Below are 6,445 nucleotides of genomic sequence, written 5' to 3' on the forward strand. Positions count from 1 at the left end.
AGCTTGAGTTGTTTTTATTGGTGTGATTGCTAATTGTTGGTTTACATTGTTGTTCATATGTGGGAGTATAAGATCCCCACTTCAGGTGTTATTAGGTGTTATCAGGTATTCGTGCAACCACCACCAAAGCTCCTGAGGCTTCCTCTCCAGTCCATTGTGCTTCCTCTCCACTTGTTCCTCCCTCACTCCCTTCTCCTCGCTGATCTCCTCGGTTCTAGAGTCAGCTTTCAAGGGTAGTTTCAAGTTTGGTTTTATTTGAACTTTTGTTTGTTTCTTTAATATTCCACCTATAAGATACCCATCCAGTATTACTTTCTCCTTCTGACTTATTTCTGCTTATCATAATCCCTTTCAAGTCCATCCACGTTACCACAAAAGGCATGAAGTTGGGTTTTTTGATCACCAAGTAATATTCCAATGTGTATAAATACTGCATCTTCTTTATCTACTCTGTTTTGGGGCATTTAGGTTGTTGCTTCTGTAGTTTGGCTATTGTCAATAGCTTTTATGAACAGGGGAGTGCCAGTTTCCTTTTGAATTAGTGTATTTATCTTCTTTGGGTAGATACCTAGGAATGGAATTGCTGGGTCATACGGTATATTCATCTTTAATCTTTTTTTTTTTGCATTCAGAAATTTATTTATTTATTTATTTATTTATTTATTTTTTGACATCATTGTTCATTTTAAAACAATATTTGCTTCCCCCTACCCCCTCAGGTCTAGTCCCCATAGAATTTACTTCACCAGTGCACCATGCACCATCACCACAGTCACTTGTGCTCCTCCCTCCCTCTCTCTGATCCCTCCTCCTCCCTGCAGTATGTCTCTGATTTATAATTGTTTTTGCTTTGTTGTATTTTGTATTGTTATTATTATTTTACACTGATGTCTTATTTGATTTCCCCTATATTCCTGCTATAAGTGAAACCATCTGATATTTTTCTTTTTCCTTCTGACTTATTTCACTGAGCATAATTCCTTCTAGTCATCTTTAATCTTTTGAGGAACCTCCACTGTTTTCCAGAGGGACTTAACAAATCTAGGAAGGTTTCCTTTTATTCCACATCCTTGCCAGCACTTGCTGTTCCTGTTTCGTTTTTTTTTTTTTTTTGAGATGGGCCATTTTCACTGTGTTTTGGGATGCATTTCTCTGACAGTAAGTGGTGATGAACATTTTTCATGTGCCTGTTGGACATCATCTGTATGTCTTTTTTGGAGAAGTAGTATTTAGTTTTTCTGCTCATTTTTTGATTGGGTTATTTGTTTTCTTTTTGTTGAGTTGTATGAGGTCTTTGTAGATCTTGTCCATCAGCCCCTTGTCAGATATGTGGTATGCAAATATTTTCTCCGAGTCAGCAGGATGTCTTTTCATCTTAGTTATGGTTTCATTCACTGTGCAAAAGCTTTTTAGTTTGATGTAGTCCCAGTTTTTTATATTCTCTTTTCTTTCCCTTGCTGTTAGAGATGAATTCATAAAGCTATGTTGGAAACTGTTTTGCCAATGTTTTCTTCTGTGTATTTTATGGTTTAAGGTCTTACATTGCAGTCTTTTCTCCATTTTGAATTGATTTTTGTGGATGGTGTGAGATAGTGGTCTAGCTTTATTCTTTTGTATGCACCTATCCAATTTTCCCAACAACATTTACTGACGAGCCTTCCTTTGTCAACTAACTTAAGTTTCAAGACTCTGATATAACTCATTAAAAAAAATAAAATAAAATAACTCATTAAATGATCTATTGCAGATTTATAACACTTCATTTTAACATCTACATTGGAAATATTATTTACAAAGCTTTTATTTTGGGGAGGAAGAATAGTGACCTATTTATTCTTTCACTTGTTTAAAACATGCTTTTCTAAACATTCCGACATAAACACTATAATATTCAACCTTTTATCTAACCTAAACAAATCTGCACATTTTTCTGGTTCAGATAATATGTCTTAATGGAAACAATAAGTTTATTTAGTAATTTGTAAAAAAAAAAGAGAAACTATACAGTGCCTAAAGTATTTTTATAGCACTTAAATATCAGCCTATTAGCTAAATAGAATCGAAAGGTGATTTGTAATACTGGACTGTGGCCTTAAGATGGCAGTAGTTCTACATTAGAAATATTTTTCATTGGATTCAGTAATCTTAAAATCTTTAAGTTTCTTAATAAAAAATGCTACATCATGTTATGCTCATCATTTTTGTTCTTGTCACAAGAGGAGAAGCCTATTTAGAAATTTTGCTGTGTTTTTATTTTTTTGTATGTGTTTATTTTTGATGTTGGAGAGAGGATGTAATGGCACTAAGTCATTCAGTGGGAGTTTTCTTACTGAGGTTGTATCTGAATAAAATATGAGCTTAGTTCCTCTTGGAGAAAGAGTAAAAAATATTAAATGGCACAATTGTGATACAAAAAAATATCCAATGATATAGCAATGGATTTAAATTTAATTAGGATAAATGTTAAGGTTTGCATTTAGGTTCAAATAACCAATTTTAACAGCACAGCAGGTCCTTGTAAAAACAATTCATTCTACATCATTTCATTGTAACTTTGATGAGCAAGAATAATCTTAGTCATGGTTAAGAGATGTGACTTTATTCAAGGACCCGATTTTGTTACATGCTGTTCACTTTCCCAGAATCTATCAAGGATATGTAATCTTGATTTACCAGCTGTAAGATGGAAATAAAATATGGACAAACTCAATACATCTCTGCTTCTCCTTGATGGGCAGTCACATGTGATACTTCCCTTTTCCTTGTCTGTTCTTCAAGGTGTGTGAGGGTTCTCAATTGCAGAAGGGCTAAGAAGTCATTGGGGCTGGGAAGATTTCCACTCCTTGATTAATGGCATCCAATCAACTTTTTTTCCTCAGCTAGGCTATCCTAATCAGTCTTTGGTTGCCTCTTTTACACTGGCTACATGCAGCAACCATCCCTGCTCTATAAACTCTGAAACACCTCAGTGACAATGGCAGCATTAAAATGCTTAGTTTTAACCAAAACCATTTCAAATGCCATTCCACCGTCATCAACCTCTGAATCTCTCTTGAGGAGTCGTAGTAAACCTTCACAGGAGTCTTCGGCCTTTGAAATCACAGAAAAGAAGGGCATGTATTAAGGACGGGGTATGTAGGGTGGCTACCTCAGACCTTCTAGCTAGAGGTGACCCACTGTTCCTGTTCTATGATTGCCTCATATTGCTCTGAGACCCTGCAAATTGATCTTCTTTCAGGAGTCGCAGTGGGAATCCGACCCAGTTCTCTGTTTTTGAGTCCCCAAGGTCACGTGAAGGGTTCTGTTGTTTCCCAGGCAGGGGATTTAATCTTGTAATGAGGAGGGTATATGTCCATGTTCAGGTACCCGCACGTGTGGCTCATGTCATTGCTGCTGCCTATTTCACTGGTACGAATATTGCCAGATAAAATACAGAAGGTCTAGTTAACTCTGAAGGTCCCCAATAGTCTATGGACCATATTAATACTAAAAAATGATTTATTGTTTTTCTGAAATTCAAATTTTCAATGATATGCTGGTAACCATGCAACAGGGTGGTCCCCAGGAAAGGGGGAGGTTCCCTGCCCCACCCAAGGGAGGGTGGAGCTGAGCAGGAAGAGGAGAAGCTGCAGAAGAGACTGAGGAAGGAAGCAGGATGGAGCCAGGAGACCTGGAGGAGGCGCATGGAGCCTAGAGACACGTGAAGAAACTGTGCTTGTCTTTTGGTCGTGGACTGGGTGACACAGATGTGGCTGAGACCCGTGGGGAGGTGACAATGGCAGCTTTTATCTTGATGTTGATTTTGCTCTTTTCCTTCCGGGCTTGTTTGGTTGTTTCTGACTCTTTTCTGTGGGTCCCCACTGGAAGATGCTTTAGACTTGTGGCAGGCTTTGGGGCCTTGCTCTGGGCCGATCCCATATGGATGGAGTTTTACCCACGAGGGGACGGGTAACTTTGGGTGCTTCATTTAGAAACTAGACTCTTTGCCTTACCTGTATTGTTTCCTAGTTTTTATTAAAGTTCCTTCCCATTAAAGTCTCATATGTTTTGTGTTGATGCGGCGGATGGCAGAACCCATTTAGAATAGACAATAGGCAGGTTTGCGGGGTTTGGGCTGCCCCTCTCCCTGTCCTATAACAACCATCCTAAAATATCCACATTGCATCCATTTTGAAAATGGATTTTTTTTGAAAAAAAAATTGTTACTTTTTTCTTTCAGAAAGCACAATATTTGAAAATCAAATATGCTTGGCATTTATTATCGGCTGAATTGTGTCCCCACAAAATTCAAATATTGAAGCTCTAAACTCCAGTACCTCAGAATATAACTGAATTCAGAGATAGAGCCTTTAAAGAGGTGATTAACTTAATATGAGAGTGTAGGATGTGCCCTAATCCACTCTAACTATTGTCCCTACCAGAAGAAGAAATTCAGATAAGCACAGAGGAAGAAAGGACACAAGGAAAAGATGGACATCTATAAGCCAAAGATGGAGGCCTCAGAAGAAAACAAATCTGATCAAGCCTCCAGAATAGTAAGAAATTAAGGCAGCTGGCAAACTAATACAGCATTCAAGATTGTTTCCCTACTATAAGAGTTGGGAGTCCATGCTGGCATTACCTGCTCCCAGCCCCTACCCCCCAAATTCCCTCTTTTCTGCTATGGAAGTCTTCCCTTTAGGGCTGGGCTTAGGAAAACTGTCTCTACTTTCTGAAAAATGGGGAAATTATAAAATCTCAGTTAATGTAATATTTTACCACTATGGGCAAAACCTATAAACAAAGATAGTAGATGTATTTAAGTCAGGCCTTCTTATCTAAGTTCCTGAGGAACTTTGGGGAATTTGTGAGATGATTTTGGAGGCTCCTTAGAATTTTGATGGTCATAAAAGCAAAATATATGTGAGCAGAGTGAAATGGTTGTTACATCCATGCCTCTTCTTTTCTCTTTTCCTATTTATATCTTGTTCAGATTTTTAGATATTTAGGTGAATTAAAGCTTTGAGTCTTCAAGGGCATCCAAATATGAACCTATGTCAGGAATTGCTTATAAATTGAGTCTGTTATCCTGTCAATGTGAAGTTCCTCATGGCTCAGGCATAAAGCTGTAACTCTCTCCAGACTTCTGGAGCAGCAAGCTTACTTTCCTGACTTAAGTGACTAAAAGAACCCCACATGTATATTTTCATCTTTGATCCTTGCTTTTCCTCCAGTCAAGTATGTTTTAAAATGTACAAAGACTTTCATTAAGTGAATAATAAGTAGCTCTAACTGACTTTTTATTTTTTAGATTTTTATATTGTATTGCCAGGAAATGACATCTTACTTACACAAAGAATAGGTATGTCATCTCAAACAGACTGCCCTAGCTTTTGTGAAGGTATAACCAACAAATGTCAACAGAGGTGTTTTGGAGGTACCAAAACAAAAGCAACAACAAATAAAAGGCAGAACAGACTATAAAACCCATTCAGCATGAACAGTTCCTTAAAGTATAAGTTAAAATTTCTGCACTTTCCTGTAAGTTTACTTCATTTTACAACTTAGAATAGTTAGTAAAATAATATTTTTGCTTCACATGGAGTATTAGAATGATTGAAACAGCTAACACAAATCCTGGCACTATAAAAATCCCTCAACCAATGTTAGTTAGGCTGGTGGTTCATCTAGTCAGATAGGTAGATGGGCCTTAGAAGCAGAACAGGACAGTCTGGATGGAAGTATTCTATTGTCTTTAACCTTAGTAATAAAAAAAAATGTTATCCAATAAACTAAATGTCTTTCTCAAATCCAAGGATGTCACGTTCATAACTGCTGCAAGGCATGGATATGACTCGCTACTCGTGCATTGAAAAACTAATATCCCCCCAGTTTGCATTCTCTAATATACACTGCCTTGAAGACATGTCCCAGCCCAGCTTTGTGTAACTGCTATGATTGTTCTGGCAGATCAGAACAAACGTAGTCATTTGGTCATAGGCATCTGTATCAAGATCTCTGACCAAGCAAAGATGACTCTCCATCTTCTCTGAAAGAAAAAAGCACAGGTTTTCTCCAGTGCCAGGGACAGTTCCTGAGAAAGAGGAAGTAGTCAAAAAGTATTTGCAATCAGTAAGGGAACGTGTGAATGAATACAACTCAAGAAAGAAGTGACTGGGCAATTGCAGTCTAAGTCAGAGGAGAGAGAGGCAATAATTTGGAAAAAGATTGCGTTGGCCAGCACTGTGAACCCCCCTACAAGAATCCTGTTACACATTAGAATGAGGTGCGTGAGGAAGTCCTAGCGTTTAAAGATTACTTTGCCTAGGGAGCAGGTTGATGTGAAGGGGAATCTCTGAGAAAGGAAAGCAGCAGCCCTGGGTGGGGAAGAAATGGAGTTCCCGGCTGCATTTTCACAGTTAGGGTGAGCCCTATGGGGAATGCTCCTCCTATTGCAGTGTGGGGA

This window comes from Talpa europaea, assembly GCF_964194135.1.
Source record: "Talpa europaea genome assembly, chromosome: 2".
NCBI lineage: Eukaryota > Metazoa > Chordata > Mammalia > Eulipotyphla > Talpidae > Talpa > Talpa europaea.